General features: G+C 40.1%; 1 long non-coding RNA gene across 1 annotated transcript in view; it reads right to left on the reverse strand.

Moving 5' to 3' along the window:
- Window positions 1-18,124, reverse strand: part of LOC117062081 — a 34,450-nt gene that overhangs the window by 14,099 nt on the left and 2,227 nt on the right. The window contains exon 2 of the long non-coding RNA XR_004428205.1: window positions 10,724-10,798. This is a non-coding gene — a long non-coding RNA (uncharacterized LOC117062081). The remainder of the gene's footprint in view (window positions 1-10,723; window positions 10,799-18,124) is intronic.

An 18,124-nucleotide genomic window follows, 5' to 3' on the forward strand; every position in this document is an offset into this window, starting at 1 on the left:
ACATGGATGAAGCTGGAAACCATCATTCTGAGCAAACTATTGCAAGGACAGAAAACCAAACACCGCATGTTCTCACTCATAGATGGGAATTGAATAATGAGAACACTTGGACACAGGGTGGGGAACATCACACACTGGGACCTGTCATGGGGTGGCAGGAGGTGGGAGGGATAACATTAGGAGAAATACCTAATGCAAATGATGAGTTAATGGGTGCAGCACACCAACATGGCACATGTATACATACGTAAGAAACCTGCACGTTGTGCACGTGTACCCTAGAACTTAAAGTATAATAAAAAAGATCAATACATCAGAGATATCTGCACTCCCATGTTTATTGCACCACTGTTCACAATAATCAAGATATAGAATAAGCTTAAGTGGCCATCAATGGATGAATGGTTAAAGGAAATGTGATATACATACACAATGGAACTCTATTCAGTCATGAAAAAGAATAAAATTCTCTCATTTGCAGAAACATGACTAGAACTGGAGGTTAATTAAGTAAAATAATCCAGGCAGAGAAATACAAATATCGCATATTATCATTCATATGTGGGAGCTAAAAAGGTGGGTCTCATCGAGGCAGTACATAGACTGGTGGTTACCAGAGGCTGGGCGGGGGGGTATGTGTGTTGAGGGAGGGGGGGAGACATAGATAAGGGGGTTGAGAGGTATAAAAATACAGTTATATAGAAGGGATAAGTTATAGTATTCAATAGTACAGTAGAGAAACTACAGTTAACAATAGTTTATTATATATTTCAGTCTAGCTAGAAGAGAATTGTAATGTTCCCAACATAAAGATAAATGTTTGAGGTGACAGATATCCCAACTACCCTGGTCTGATCATTACACATTGTATAAATGTATCAAAATATCACAAGTATATCCAAATATATACTATGATGTCCTAATTTTTTAAAAGAAAGGAGAGAGACTTTTCAAAAAGGGAAGAAAGAGAAAAGCTAGAGGGGACCTAGACTGTCCAGCATTGCTGTGTGGTGCTGTGGCCACCAGAGGACAGCCTAACCACATATGCTGTGGAACTCTGCCTTCCAGAGCCCTAAGGGTGCAATGTTTTCCACACAACTGAGAAACAAATACTTTTTCTTCCAGCCTCCTGGAGGAAAATCACTGTCAAATATATTACATTATCTCCTACCCATTATAAGTTGATTGCTGTAACTGTTTCCTGTGAGTTAGTCTCACCATTTCTGTCATTGTAGGTATCTGCTTAATATGAGTTCAATGCATCTTTTTAGTCATTTTGCAAAGGAACTAAGAACTATCATAGTCAGTGCATTTGTGTTATTTTATTTTTTAAAATTTATTTTATTCATTTATTTTTTTGAGATGGAGTCTCGCTCTGTTGCCCAGACTAGCATGCAGTGGCGCAATCTCGGCTCACCACCACCTCCGCCTCCTAGGTTCAAGCGATTCTCCTGCCTCAGCCTCCTAAGTAGCTGGGATTACAGGCATGCCACCATGACCGGCTAATTTTTGTATTTTTAGTAGAGACAGGGTTTCACCATGTTGGTCAGGCTGGTCTCGAACTCCTGACCTTGTGATCTGCCTGCCTCAGCCTCCCAAAGTGCTGGGATTACAGGTGTGAGCCACCACACTCAGCTGGGTTTTTAAAATAGTATATTGCTTTTCATTGTCAAACCAAAATGTACTTATTACAGAAAATGTAGACAGAAAAATTGAAAAAGCAGGAAACACGCTTAGTCTCACCACCCCGTCTATGCTTTGTTACTCATGATAGTTGATTTGGAGACATCACCGGTACCTATCAATATTGGCAAAATCAACAGCTGATGTTTAGGCAGTATGTGTAAGACCTCTCTGGTGAGGCGCTGGAAGCTCCTCTTGCATTCTAGGCCCCGTTGCCTGATTTGGGATTGTGGGGCTCACTGCAGGCTCTTGTTCCAGCTTCCTCCCCATACACATGCCCAGAGCTCTCATTGAAGGGTCATCCAGTCTCTCTGAACCCAGTGAGAATTGCCTCTGAGAGCAAGCAACGACTTTCCTGTCTTCTCCCATCAAGCTTCTAATCGGAATGGATTTGCTGTTATTTCAGGGCCCCTGTTGTTATATATGGGCCCTGAGGTCCTACAGGTCATATGGGCAGAGACCACAACTCATCCCACCTGGAGGCTGCTCAGGGGCTGAAAGTCTTCTTCATTCAATTCCTTCAGCCTACAGGAGTTTCCTGAGACACTTTTTTGTGCTGGGAGCTGGGACAGAGTAGCAACTGAAAAAATGTCAATTTCTGCACTCCACAAACTTACAACCTCCTGGTAGAAAGATAATTATAAAATTATCACCACATTGTGACAAAGAATAGAAAGAAAAAGCCCAGGATGCCATGAGAAAGTAGAAGGAGGTTGACTCTAATTCAGGGTGCCACAGAAGGCTGTTGTAGAAGGTGACTGTATGCTGAGACCCAGAAGGCAGAATAGAGGAAAAAGAGAGTGACCCAGGCAGAAGAAACTCTGCACCCCAACACCACTGCAAGCCGGGGTAGTCGGAGTGTGGTGAGCAGGTTAAGAAGGCAGAGATGAGCTACGGAGGTGGAGAGAGTGCTGGCCATGGAGAGCCATTGCTGATGTGTGATTTTCTCTAGGTGCAGAGGGATGCCAGCGGAGTGGTGGAGGAGAAGCCCAAAATGACTTTACTGGAAAACCCACTAATGAAATAAGAAAAGAAAGAAACTCAACAGTTTCTCTGTATATGACCATTATAGGTGGTAACTGGTCAGCTCACATTCTTTCCCTCTCTAAAAGTGTAGGCATAATTGATATGAATCCTCCTAGGTTGGCATTGTTTTAGATACACATTTCACTAAGGGTTAGCTTGTTGCAATCTCACTATTTTGGAAAAAAATATTGTCATAGACCCTTCTAGAAAACTCCTTGAGCAATGGAAAGTAGAAAGAATTATAGACTTTGGTGCATGCCTGTAGTCCCAGCTACTTGGGAGGCTGAGGCAGGAGAATTGTTTGAACCCGGGAGGTGGAAGTTGCAGTGAGCTGAGATCGTGCCACTGCACTCCTGCCTGGCGTCAGTGAGACTGCATTTCAAGAAAAGAAAGGAAGGAAGGAAGGAAGGAAGGAAGGAAGGAAGGAAGGAAGGAAGGAAGGGAGGGAAGGAGGGAGGGAGGGGGAAGGAAGAAAAAGAAAGAACGAATTGTGGAATAGGAACAGCTGCAGTCTCCAGCTCCCAGAGCGAGCGACACAGAAGATCGGTGATTTCTGCATTTTCAACTGAGGTACTGGGTTCATCTCACTACGGAGTGCAGGACCATCAGTGCTAGTCAGCTGCTGCAGCCCGAACAGCAAGAGCTGAAGCAGGGCAAGGCATCGTCTCACCTGAGAAACGCAAGGGGGAAGGGAATCCCTTTTCCTAGCCAGGGGAACTGAGACAAACAACACCTGGAAAATCGGGTAACTCCCACCCCAATACTGCGCTTTACCAAGGGTCTTAGCAAACGGCACACCAGGAAACTATATCCCCCACGTGGCTGGGAGGGTCCCACACCCACGGAGCCTCCCCCATTGCTAGCACAGCCGTCTGAGATCTAACTGCAAGGAAGCAGCAAGGCTGGGGGAGGGGCGCCCACCATTGCTGAGGCTTAAGTGGGTAAACAAAGCTGCTGGGAAGCTCAAACTGGGTGGAGCCCACCGCAGCTCAAGGAGGCCTGCCTGTCTCTGTAGACTTCAGCTCTGGGGACAGGGCACAGCTAAACAAAAAAAAAAAGCAGCCAAAACCTCTGCAGATGCAAATGACCCTGTCTGACAGCTTTGAAGAGAGCAGTGGATCTCCCAACACCAAGGTTGAGATCTGAGAATGGACAGACTGCCTGCTCAAGTGGGTCCCTGACCCCTGAGTGGCCTAACTGGGAGACATCCCCCACTAGGCACAGACCGACACCCCACATCTCACACGGTGGGATACACCCCTGAGACGAAGCTTCCAAAACAAGAATCAGAGAGGTACACTCACTGTTCAGCAATATTCTATCTTCTGCAGCCTCTGCTGCTGATACCCAGGCAAACAGGGTCTGGAGTGGACCTCAAGCAATCTCCAACAGACCTACAGCTGAGGGTCCTGACTGTTAGAAGGAAAACTAACAAACAGGAAGGATACTCACACCAAAACCCCATCAGTACGTCACCATAATCAAGACCAAAGGCAGATAAAACCACAAAGACGGGGAAAAAGCAGGGCAGAAAAGCTGGAATATCAAAAAATCAGACCGCATCTCCCCCTCCAAAGGAATGCAGCTCATCACCAGCAACGGCTCAAAGCTAGACGGAGGATGACTTTGACGAGCTGAGAGAAGAAGGCTTCAGTCCATCAAACTTCTCAGAGCTAAAGGAGGAATTACGTACCCAGTGCAAAGAAACTAAAAATCTTGAAAAAAGAATGGAAGAATGGATAACTAGAATAATCAATGCAGAGAAGGCCATAAACGAACTGACACAGATAAAAACCATGACACGAGAATGACGTGACAAATGCACAAGCTTCAGTAACTGATTCGATCAACTGGAAGAAAGAGGATCAGCGACTGAGGATCAAATGAATGAAATGAAGTGAGAAGAGAAGTCTAAAGAAAAAAGAGGAAAAAGAAATGAACAAAGCCTTCAAGAAGTATGGGATTATGTGAAAAGACCAAATCTACGTCTGATTGGGGTACCTGAAAGTGAGGGGGAAAATGGAACCAAGTTGGAAAACACTCTGCAGGATATCATCCAGGAGAACTTCCCCAACCTAGTACGGCAGGCCAACATTCAAATTCAGGAAATACAGAGAACACCACAAAGATACTCCTCGAGAAGAGCAACTTCAAGATACATAATTGTTAGATTCACCAAAGTTGAAATGAAGGAAAAACTGTTAAGGGCAGCCAGAGAGAAAGGTCAGGTTACCCACAAAGGGAAGCCCATCAGACTAACAGCAGATCTCTCAGCAGAAACTCTACAAGCCAGAAGAGAGTGGGGGCCAATATTCAACATTTTAAGGAAAAGAATTTTAAACCCAGAATTTCATATCCAGCCAAACTAAGTTTCATCAGTGAAGGAGAAATAAATTCCTTTACAGAAAAGCAAATGCTGAGAGATTTTGTCACCACCAGGCCTGCCTTACAAGAGCTCCTGAAGGAAGCACTAAATATGGAAAGGAACAACCGGTACCAGCCATTGCAAAAACATGCCAAAATGTAAAGACCATCGATGATAGGAAGAAACTGCATCAACTAACGAGCAAAATAACCAGTTAATATCATAATGGCAGGATCAAGTTCACACATAACCATATTAACCTTGAATGTAAATGGACTAAACCATCCAATTATAAGTCACAGATTGGCAAACTGGATAAAGAGTCAAGACCCATCAGTGTGCTGTATTCAGCAGACCCATCTCACACGCAGAGACACACATAGGCTCAAAATAAAGGGATGGAGGAAGATCTACCAAGCAAATGGAAAAAAACAAAAAACAAAAAAAAACAGGGGTTGCAATCCTAGTCTCTGATAAAAGAGACTTTAAACCATCAAAGATCAAAAGAGACAAAGAAGGCCATTACATAATGGTAAAGGAATCAATTCAACAGGAAGAGTTAACTATCCTAAATATATATGCATCCAATACAGGAGCACCCAGATTCATAAAGCAAGTCCTTAGAGACTTACAAACAGACTTAGACGCCCATACATTATAATGGGAGACTTCAACACCCCACTGTCAACATTAGACAGATCAACAAGACAGAAAGTTAACAAGGATATCCAGGAATTGAACTCATCTCTGCACCAAGCGGACCTAATAGACATCTACAGAACTCTCCACCCAAAATCAACAGAGTATACATTCTTCTCAGCACCACATCACACTTATTCCAAAATTGACCACATAATTGGAAGTAAAGCACTCTGCAGCACATGTACAAGAACAGAAATTATAACAAACTGTCTCTCAGACCACAGTGCAATCAAACTAGAACTCAGAACTAAGAAACTCCATCAAAACCGCTCAACTACATGGAAACTGAACAACCTGTTCCTGAATGACTACTGGGTACATAACGAAATGAAGGCAGAAATAAAGATGTTCTTTGAAACCAATGAGAACCAACATACAACATACCAGAATCTCTGGGACACATTTAAAGCAGTGTGTAGAGGGAAAGTTATAGCACTAAATGCCCACAAGAGAAAGCTGGAAAGATCTGAAATTGACACTCTAACATCACAATTAAAAGAACTAGAGAAGCAAGAGCAAACACATTCAAAAGCTAGCAGAAGGCAAGAAATAACTAAGATCAGAGCAGAACTGAAGGAGATAGAGACACAAAAAACCCTCCAAAAAATCAATGAATCCAGGAGCGGATTTTTTGAAAAGATCAACAAAATTGATAGATCGCTAGAAAGACTTTACAAAGAAGAAAAGAGAGAAGAATCAAATAGACACAATAAAAAATGATAAAGGGGATAGCATCACCGACCCCACAGAAATACAAACTACCATCAGAGAACACTATATACACCTCTACACAAATAAACTAGAAAATCTAGAAGAAATGGATAATTTCCTGGACACTTACACTCTCCCAAGACTAAACTAGGAAGAAGTTGAATCCCTGAATATACCAATAGCAGTCTCTGAAATGGAGGCAATAATTAATAGTCTACCAACCAAAAACAGTCCAGGACCAGATGGATTCACAGCCGAATTCTACCAGAGGTACAAGGAGGAGCTGGTACCATTCCTTCTGAAACTATTCCAATCAATAGAAAAAGAGGGAATCCTCCCTAACTCATTTTATCAGGCCAGCATCATCCTGATACCAAAGCCTGGCAGAGACACAACAAAAAAAGAGAATTTTAGACCAATATCCCTGATGAACATCGATGCAAAAATCCTCAATATAATACTGGTAAACCAAATCCGGCAGCACATCAAAAAGCTTATCCACCATGATCAAGTGGGCTTCATCCCTGGGATGCAAGGCTGGTTCAACATATGCAAATCAATAAATGTAATCCATCATATAAACAGAACCAAAGACAAAAACCACATGATTATCCCAATAGATGCAGAAAAGGCCTTTGACAAAATTCTACAGCCCTTCATGCTAAAAACTCTCAATAAATTCGGTATTGATGGAATATATCTCAAAATAATAGGAGCTATTTAAGAAAAACCCACAGCCAATATCATACTGAATCGCAAAAACTGGAAGCATTCCCTTTGAAAACTGGCACAAGACAGGGATGCCCTCTCTCACCACTCCTATTCAACATAGTGTTGGAAGTTCTGGCTAGGGCGATCACACAAGAGAAGGAAATAAAGGGTATTCAATTAGGAAAAGAGGAAGTCAAATTGTCTCTGTTTGCAGATGACATGATTGTATATTTAGAAAACCCCATCATCTCAGCCCAAAATCTCCTTAAGCTAATAAGCAACTTCAGCAAATTCTCAGGATACAAAATCAATGTGCAAAAATCACAATCATTCTTATACACCAATAACAGACAAAGAGAAAGCCAAATCATGAATGAACTTCCATTCACAATTGCTTCAAAGAGAATAAAATACCTAGGAATCCAACTTACAAGGGATGTCAAGGACCTCTTCAATGAGAACTACAAACCACTGCTCAGTGAAATAAAAGAGGACACAAACAAATGGAAGAACATCCCATGCTCATGGATAGGAAGAATCAATATCGTGAAAATGGCCATACTGCCCAAGGTAATTTATAGATTCAATGCCATCCCCATCAAGCTACCAATGACTTTCTTCACAGAATTGGAAAAAAACTGCTTTAAAGTTCATATGGAACCAAAAAAGACCCTGCATTGCCAAGACAATCCTAAGTCAAAAGAACAAAGCTAGAGGCATCACACTACCTGACTACAAACTATACTACAAGGCTACAGTAACCAAAACAGCATGGTACTGGTACCAAAACAGAGTTGTAGACCAATGGAACAGAACAGAGCCCTTAGAAATAATATCACACATCTACAGACATCTGATCTTTGACAAACCTGAGAAAAACAAGAAATGGGAAAAGGATTCCCTATTTAACAAATGGTGCTGGGAAAATTGGCTAGCCATAAGTAGAAAGCTGAAACTGGATCCTTTCCTTACTCCTTATATGAAAATTAATTCAAGATGGATTAGAGACTTAAATGTTAGACTTAAAACCATAAAAACCCTAGAAGAAAACCTAGGTAATATCATTCAAGACATAGGCATGGGCAAGGACTTCATGTCTAAAACAGCAAAAGCAATGGCAACAAAAGCCAAAATTGACAAATGGGATCTAATTAAACTAAAGAGCTTCTGCACAGCAAAAGAAACTACCATCAGAGTGAACAGGCAACCTACAGAGTGGGAGAAAATTTTTGCAATCTACTCATCCGACAAAGGGCTAATATCCAGAACCTACAAGGACCTCTAACAAATTTACAAGAAAAAAAACAAAGAACCCCATCCAAAAGTGGGCAAGGGATATGAACAGACATTTCTCAAAAGAAGACATGAATACAGCCAACAGGCACATGAAAAAATGCTCGTCATCCCTGGCCATCAGAGAAATGCAAATCAAAACCACAATGAGATACCATCTCACATCAGTTGGAATGGCAATCACTAAAAAGTCAGGAAACAACAGGTGCTGGAGAGGATGTGGAGAAATAGGAACACTTTTACACTGTTGGTGGGATTGTAAACTAGTTCAACCATTATCGAAAACAGTATGCCGATTCCTCAAGGATCTAGAACGAGAAGTACCATATGACCCAGCCATCCCATTACTGGGGATATACCCAAAGGATTATAAATCATGCTGCTATAAAGACACATGCACACGTATGTTCATTGCGGCACTATTCACAATAGCAAAGACTTGGAATCAACCCAAATGTCCATCAGTGACAGACTGGATTAAGAAAATGTGGCACATATACACCATGGAATACTATGCAGCCATAAAAAAGGATGAGTTCGTGTCCTTTGTAGGGACATGGATGCAGCTGGAAACCATCATTCTCAGCAAACTATTGCAAGAACAGAAAACCAAACACCGCATGTTCTCACTCATGGCTGGGAACTGAACAATGAGGTCACTTGGACTCGGGAAGGGGAACATCACACACCAGGGCCTATTATGGGGAGCGGGGAGGAGGGAGGGATTGCATTGGGAGTTATACCTGATGTAAATGATGAGTTGACGGGTGCTGACAAGTTGATGGGTGCAGCACACCAACATGGCAAAGTATGCATATGTAACAAACCTGCACGTTATGCACATGTACCCTAGAACTTAAAAGTATAATCATAAAAAAAAAATAAATCATAAAAATAAATAAAAATGAAAAAAAAGACAGAATTGTAGACTTTATTAAGTAAAATTTTATGAATTTTACCCCAAGAGCCAATTGTAAGTGATTATCAAGAGATATAATTGATATTTCCCCGGATAAATTTGTAGGAGAGGATGTACAAATAAATGTGACATTGGGAATAGAACTTTGTGATTAATAAATATTTGAAGTCTAAAAACTCCCTCTAAACAGCAGTGAATTGATACTATTACTCAGCCCTCTCCTCTATACAGATAGAAGCTGCAGGACTCTGTGGGGTGGGTCTTGGCCACACCTCTAAAGGGAATGCCTTTAGGGAATGTGAAATAATATTCTAAATGCATTTCAATACCAAGATTTGTAGGTTAAGCCCTAGTGCATGTCTTGACTAGCGGCTTAATCATTCCCCGAAATGGGTGATTTTGCCCTTGGTTGCTTATATTTATAGGTGTAATTGAGAATATATGTTATTTATGATTTTATCATAATTTATATCACCATAACTATCATAAAATGATATATAGATCCAGTTAATTATTAATTCTGTCATAATTTTTTGTATTATTGAATTGCCGTTTAGTCATTCCCATTATAATGAACACTGGTTTTTTTTCCCCAAGATTTTGTTGAACAATTGAATGAACACTCTGGCATGACTGTCATCCACTAGAACATTTCAGAGCTTGCGGTGAGTTTATATTTACTGTGAATAAGATGTAGAGCAGCTGGGTTAAAATGTTATAATTTATGTTTCCTCCGCTTGACATCGTCAATCTTTCAATATTTTTTCCAGTCAATGGTGTAATTTCTGAATATTAATTGTTTATCTCTTCTACAATTTGAAAGAAATGTTTCCAAGTTGATCACTGGTGTTTCATGTATTTATTTAATTTATTTTTTGAGACAGGGTCTTGCTTTGTCGTCCAGGCTGGAGTGCAGTGGTGCGATCTCGGCTCACTGAAACCTCCGCCTCCCAGGTTCAAGCAATTCTCCTGCCTCACTCAGCCTCCCGAGTAGCTGGGACTACAGGCATGTGCCACCGTGCCCGGCTAATCTTTGTATTTTTCATAGAAACGAGGTTTTGCCATGTTGGTCAGGCTGGTCTCAAACTCCTGATCTCATATGATCCACCCACCTTGGCCTCCCAAAGTGCTGGGATTTACAGGCATGAGCCACTGCACTCCGCAATCACTAGTATTTTAAATTTGTTTATGATATCTGTTTTTCATCTAGAAGATTTCAGTGGTAATGGGGTCAAACTTATCAATCTTTCTCTTCATGGCTTTGGGGTTTTTTCATTCTATTTAAGAAGGCGTTACAATGTATTTTTACTTACAATGTCTTGCATGTTTTTTTCTCATGGTTATTTCTTCATTCCATCCATAAGTTTTCACTTTTCGAAATTCAATTTCTAGAATAGATAATAATAAGGTTCATAGTCAAACAATACAAAAATGCATACAGTGAAAGTGCTAGCTCCAACCTTGTTTCTTCTTTTTCTAAGCCTTTTCTATCCTAGGGAAGGTAAGTTCTTTCATTTGTGGGATATATATATAAATCTTATATATATAAGATATTATTCTTATATATATATTCTTATATATATGATATTCTTCCAGAAGTTCTTTATGCATATCAAGTACATAGAAATATAAGATACTGATTTTCCAAAATTGTGAAGTATGGATCAATTCATATTTTTTTCCAACAGATATCTAATTGTCTGAACATCGTTTTTCCATCCTTTCCACATTTATTTTATTTTATTTATTGTTATTATTATTTGAGACAGAGTCTCATTCTGTCACCCAGGGTAGAGTGCAGTGGCATGGTCTCAGCTCACTGCAACCTCTACCTCCCCAATTCAAGCGATTCTGTGCCTCAGCCTCCCAAAGTTCTGGGATTAAAGGTGTGTGCCACCACGCCCAGACAATTTTTGTATTTTTAGTGGAGATGAATTTTCGCCATGTTGGCCAGACTGATCTTAAACTTCTGGCCTCAAGTGACCCTACGGCCTCAGCCTCCCAAAGTGCTAGGATTACAAGTGTGGGCCACCGCACCTGGCCTCCACATTGATTTTAAGTGCCAGTTTACTCACATCATAAATTCTCATACACATGTGTAACTTTTAAATTGGCTTTTTAAAACTTTTATTCCTACTTTGTCCTTCTGGTGTCAATAACATTTTTCTTGTTCCTTTTTTCCAGGTGTGCTCCTCTGTGAAGCAATGGAACAGACTGTGTTTCCAGGCTAGATATTTACTTAGTTACAACCCTGCAGAACTGAGCCCCATTCAATACTTTTAAACTCAGATCAGATCATCAGATTACATCACCAGCTCCCACTCCCCTGACCCCCATATTCCCACCGTGCTCTATGCCTCTCTCTCCCTGTTTAGCAGGTAATGTTGTCATTGTTTGACAGTCTTTCCTTTACACTATGGCATCCTATTATGAAGACACTAGGATTATCAACTTTGTATCTCCAGGATGTAGCCCACTGCCTGGCACATGGTAGGTGAACAATAAAAACTTGTTAAATAAGAATAGAAGGCTGACTGACCAAATGAATAAATGAATGAATGAAAGAGTGATTGAGAAAGATCTGCTCTACCTTCCCTTGCCATCCTAGACTCTCTTCTCACATTTTACTTCCATCACCATCATGGTCTTCCCCACTGTCCCTCTCTCCTATACTTGCCATCAGTGTGTGATGAATTATCCACAAGAATGGGCTGTATTTCAAACAAGGCCTACATCCATTTCTGACTAGGGCTCAAAGTCCAAATCTGTGTAAAAATCCTAGTCAGCTCAAGATATTCACCAAGCAAAAAAGGAAATAAATATTTCTTGCTAAGTTGAGGATGGCTGGAGAGAATTAGCTCACAAATACTAAGAATATTTTAGTGTTACATATGTAATTTAAAAATATAAAACATTAGCAAATATGAAGTGTTATGGCATTGTTGTTTAATAGCCATTGCAATGAAACATTGGCTAGCTTGTAGAAAAAATATTATACTTTCGTAAATTTGAATATGAAAATGATTTTGTGGCAGGCAGCTTGTAGGATGGCCTCCAATAATCCCGACCTCCTCATATTTCTGGCTTTGGGGTCCATTTCACTTGAGTGTGAGCCGGACCTAGTGACTTGTTTCTAATGAACAGAATCACAGTAACAGTGATGGCACGTTGCTTCTGAGATTAGGTAACAAAAAGACTGTGACTTCTGTCTTGTTCACCTTCTTGTTCCATTGCTGGCTCACTCCGAGGGAAGCCAGATACCTGTTACGAGCTGCCCCATGGAAAGGTTCACACAGCAAGGAACCAATGTCCCCAGCCAACAGCCAGCAAGGCTGCTTCTAGTCACAGAACAAGCTGGCAAGCAGATCTTCCCTTAGTTGAGCCTTGAGTTGACTATAGCCCCAGCCAACCTCTTGATTGCAGCATTGTGAAAGACCTGGTGTCAAAATCACTCAACTAAGCCACTTCTGGGTTTCTGACCCACAGAACCATACAACAATAAATGTTTGTTGTTTTAAGCTGCTAAATTTAGAAGCAATTTATTAAATAGTTATAGATAGTGAATAAAGGAGTGTATGTGTAGTGAGGGTGAGCTTATGAGGCAATATGAAGTTCCTTCATCCAGGCAAAATATATACTTCAAGGCTTCACAGATAATATTGACTTTGGAGAATCTGTCATGGCCCTGGGTCTGACTTTTGATTTTGAAAGCCCAGAACCTGATTTTCAGCACAGCATGAAATAGATACATCATTTAGGGAAGACTTACATGAACCAAATTTGTGAAATTGATATGACAAAACTAAATGCTAGTTTATTAATTTATAAGTAAATAAAAAATAATATGCTGACCAGAATACCAGAACATTTATGTCTTTGTGACCACCACTTTCTCTCCTTGAAGGCAAAATTTAATGTCAAATATGGAAGGGGTTGCTTGAGGAACACAGAACAAAGGGAGTTTAATACAGGTTTCAAGTGTTTATTGGCAACAAGCTAAGTCTCCTGCTAGGGATTATTTCATCTATGGAATCAGACAACTTGACAACTGTTGTCTACAACTTCCTTCATTTATGTCTGCCCCAGGATGGACTCATCAGTGGGCCTGGAAATTCCCCAAATTACTTGTCTAAGGCTCTTTCCTTTTCTGGCTGGGCACTGGCTAACTTTTCATGTTGTAACTGGTTTTCCAGACTACCATTTTGACTAACCCCTCTTTGGAATGAGAGATTTCTTCTTCTTCCATCTTCTTTTTCTACTTTTTCTTTCCTCCTCCTCCTCCTTCTCCTCTTCCTCCTTCTTCCTTTCCTCACTCCCTCCCTCCATTCTTTGGAATGAGAGATTTCTTTCTTTTTTTCCTCCCCACCCCTCCTCCTCCCCCCCTTCTTTGGAATGAGAGATTTCTTCTTCTTCCTTCTTTTTTCTTCTTTCCTCTCTTTCCTCCCCCTCCTCCTCCTCCTCCTCCTCCTCCTCCATTCAGCAGCTAGCAAGGCACAGTGGCTCACAAGTGTAATCCCAACACTTTGGGAGGCCTAGGCAGGTGAATCTCTTGAACCTAGAAGTTTAAGACTAGCCTGGGGAACAAGATGAAACTTTGCCTCTACTAAAAATGCAAGAATTAGCCAGGCGTAGTGGTGTGCATCTGTAATCCCAGCTACTTGGGAGGCTGAGGTACAAGAATCATTTGAACCCAGGAGGTGGAGGCTGCAGTGAGCCGAGATCGTGCCACTGCACTCCAACCTGGGCAACAGAGCAATACTCTGTCTCCCCACACAAAAATAAAATAACATAAAAAATAAAAATTTAAAAAAATCAGTGGCTAGATGTGTGGGTTTGTTACATGGATATATTGGGTGACGCTGAGGTTTGGGCTTCTATTAATCCCATCACCCAAATAGTGAACATAGTACCCAATAGACACTTTTTCAGCCCTTATCCCCCTCACACCCTCCCCACTCTTGGAATACTCAGTGTCTATTGTTCCCATCTTTATGTCCCTGAGTACCCATTTAGCTCCCTCTTAGAAGTGATAACATTCAGTATTTGGTTTTCTGTTTCAGTGTTAATTCGAGAATAATGGCCCCTGGTTGCATCTATGTACCTGAAAAGGACATGATTTCATTCTTTTTATGGCTATGTAGTATTCCATGGCATATATGTACATTTCTTTATCCGATCCACCATTGGTGGGCACCTGGTTTGATTCCATGTCTTTGCTATTGTGAAGAATGCTGCAATGAACATATGAGTGCATATGGCTTTTTGGTAGAATGATTTTTATTTTTTTATGTACGTATGTATGTATGTATGTATGTATTTAGAGATAGAGTCTCACTCTGTCATCCAGGCTGGAGTGCAGTGGTGCAATCTCGGCTCACTGCAAGCTCTGCCTCCCAGGTTCACGCCATTCTCCTGCCTCAGCCTCCCAAGTAGCTGGGACTACAGGTGCCCGCCACCACGCCTGGTTAATTTTTTGTATTTTTAGTAGAGACGGGGTTTCACCGTGTTAGCCAGGATGGTCTCGATCTCCTGACCTCGTGATCCACCTGCCTCAGCCTCCCAAAGTGCCGGGATTACAGGCATGAGCCGCTGCGCCCTGACGATAGAATGATTTATTTTCCTTAGGGTATATACCTAGTAATGGAATTCCTGGGTCAAATGGTAATTCCATTTTTAGTTATTTTAAATCTCCAGACTACTTTCCACAGGGGCTTAACTAATTTATTAACCAACACTGTGTAAATGTTTCCTTTTCTTCACAGTCTTGCCAACATCTGTTATTTTTTACATTTTAATAATGGCCATTCTGACTGGTGCGAAAATGGTTTCTCATTTGACTTTGATTTGTCTGATGGTTAGTAATGTTGAGCTTTTTTTTTTATATGTTTGTTGGCTGCTTATAGGTCTTCTTTTGAGACATGTCTGTTCATGTCCTTTCCCCACTTTCTAAGGGTATTATTTTTTTCTTGTTCAATTATGTAAATTTCTTATGGATTCTGAATATGAATTAAATATTTTTCAGATGCATAGTTTACAAATATTTTCTCCCATTCTGTAAGATGTCTGTTTACTCTGTTGACAGTTTATTTTGCTGTGCAGAAGCTCTTTATTTAGATCTCAATTGTCAATTTTTTTTTTGCTGCATTTGCTTTTTAGACTTAATCATAAATTCTATGTCTAGGCGAATGTCCAGAAGAGTACACCCTAGGCTTTATTCTAGGATTTTTGTAGTTTGAGGTCGTACATGTAAGTTTTTAACCCATTTGGAGTTAATTTTTTTATGTGGTGAGAGGTAGCAGTCTAGTTTCATTCTTCAGCATATAGTCAGCCAGTTTTCCCAGCACAATTTATTGAATAGGATGTCATCTCCCCACTGCTAATTTTTGTAGACTCTGTTGAAGATTAGTTGGTTGTAGGTACGTGGCTTTATTTGTTGATTCTCTATTGTGTTCCATTGGTCTATTTGTTGCTTTTTGTACCAGTACCATACTGTTTTGGAGACTGTAGCCTTGTAGTACAATGTAAAGTCAGATCATGTCATTCCTCCTGCTTCACTCTTTTTGCTCAGGATTGCTTTGGCTATTTGGACTCTTTCTTGTTTCCATATGAATTTTAGAATTGTTTTTTTCTCCTGACAGTAATTTAATAGTAATGTCATTGAATATGTAAATTACTTTGGGCAGTACGGACATTTTAGTGACATTGATTCTTCCAATCCATGAGCATGGAATGTTTTTCCATTTGTTTGTGTTATCTATAATTTATTTCAGCAGTGTTTTGTAGTTCTTGTTGTAGAGATTTCATCTCCTTGGTTAGATGTATTCCCAGGTATTTTATGTTTTTGGTGGCTATTGTAAATGGGACTGCATTCTTGATTTGGTTCTCAGCTTGAATATTGTTGGTGTATAGACATACTACAGATTTTTGCATATTAATTTTGGATCCTGAAACTTTATTGAAGTTATTTATCAGGTCTTTTGGTAGCATCTTTAGGGTTTTCTAGGTATAGGAGATTCTTTTTTTGGAAGTGTTAATACATGAATCAGATTATAGTTTTCTCTTGCTGGCATCTTTAAAGTAAGTTTTACAAAAAGCTTTTTTTTTTTTTTTTTCCAATTAGGTGAAGGATATGTTAATTAGCTCAACTGTGGTAATCATTTCACATTGCATACATATATCAAATCATGATGTTGTATACCTTAAATATATACAAATTTTATCTTCAATCATGTCTCAATGAAGTTGGAGAAAAAGAACTTATTATGATCTATACATTTATCCCCAAACTTTATTTCTCAATTTAATCCTTATACCAACCCAATGAGGTAGGTATACCTCTATCCTATTACCCATGAAGAAGCAAAGGCAGAGATGGGAACCTCTCTCAAAGACTCACAGCTAGTACATTACAGAACATTTTTTTTACTGACTCTACCTCACAAATAGATGGAGATATAGAAAAACAAATAACACTTTCTATTTCTATTGCCTCTACCTCAATTGTTCCCAAATTGGAACAACTATCAGAATCACCTGGAGGATCTGTTAAAGCACAGATCACTGGGTTCTGTGCCCTAAGTTTTAAATTCAGTAAGTCTGGGGGTGGGGCCTGAGAATTTGTATTTTTAACATGTTCCCTGGTTGTGCTGATGTTACTAGTCAAGGCTCTTATTAGGGATGATTTTAAGATGACTTTAAGAACCATTTTTTTTTTTTTTTCTGTTCCAGGTTAGCACCATCTCTCTTTTGGAATATTCCAATAATTTCCTGCTTCTCACCCATTTTCTAAAGTACAATCAGAGTGATCTACCTAATTTTACTTAGAAATATTTATTGGGTGCCAGATATTCTACTAGAGGATGTAATAATGAGCAAAACAGACAAGGATCCTGATATCACAATAACCTGAAGCAGCCGGTTTGCCTGGAATACTTTCTTCCCTTGGCTGAACATTATATAATGATGTTCATGATCTCCTTTCCATGGGTGTAAAACACAGAAGTAAATAATTAACTATTCCTGTAATCAGCTCACAAAGTGGTTGAGCCAGCTCTGTGCTCTTTGATTTTGCTCTATGAAGTTGTTTGGTGGAATAATTTAAACTCCAGCTTGTTCTCCACATTAAGATAAGGTCAAAATGGCCTGATGGATGTTGGGTGAGCAAGAATATAGGAGAAAATTAAATAAGATTCTTTAGGTTCATTCTTCCAGTTTTGTAAAACTCTACACAACTATTCCTTCAATTGTAGAAGCGGGGAGGGCAGCAGGCATGGCTTGGCAATGTCTAGTAAATTCTGCCGTCCTCCTGTGAAGGTCTGTCTTTTATTTTTCTGCCCCTGCCCATAGCACCAATCCTAGCAAGAGTGAAGGCCAAGTGTTCTGGGCACGGTTAATACAGAAAAATCTTCACCACTGCCAGTCATGATTATCTTTGCCTCTCCTCCCTTTTACTCTTAACAGCTTGAAGTCTACTTTTTTGGGTAGGTAGAAGAGCCAAAATATTGCTCATCTGAAATTTTGGTTGTGTGATTCCTTGTCATTTATAGAATAAATTATTGTTCTAATAAAAAAAGCTAGAGTTAAAATACAAGGCCCTGTCTTTCTTCACAGCACCTTGAGTTCTGTGCTCAAAACATGGCCCTGTTCCTCAGGCTGGTGTAACAGCTCTTGTTTTTCACAATGCCAAGTTGGAGTATGGGGGCCAAACTGCAGAG

This window comes from Trachypithecus francoisi, unplaced genomic scaffold (assembly GCF_009764315.1).
Source record: "Trachypithecus francoisi isolate TF-2019V2 unplaced genomic scaffold, Tfra_2.0 Lachesis_group17, whole genome shotgun sequence".
Classification (NCBI taxonomy): Eukaryota; Metazoa; Chordata; class Mammalia; order Primates; family Cercopithecidae; genus Trachypithecus; species Trachypithecus francoisi.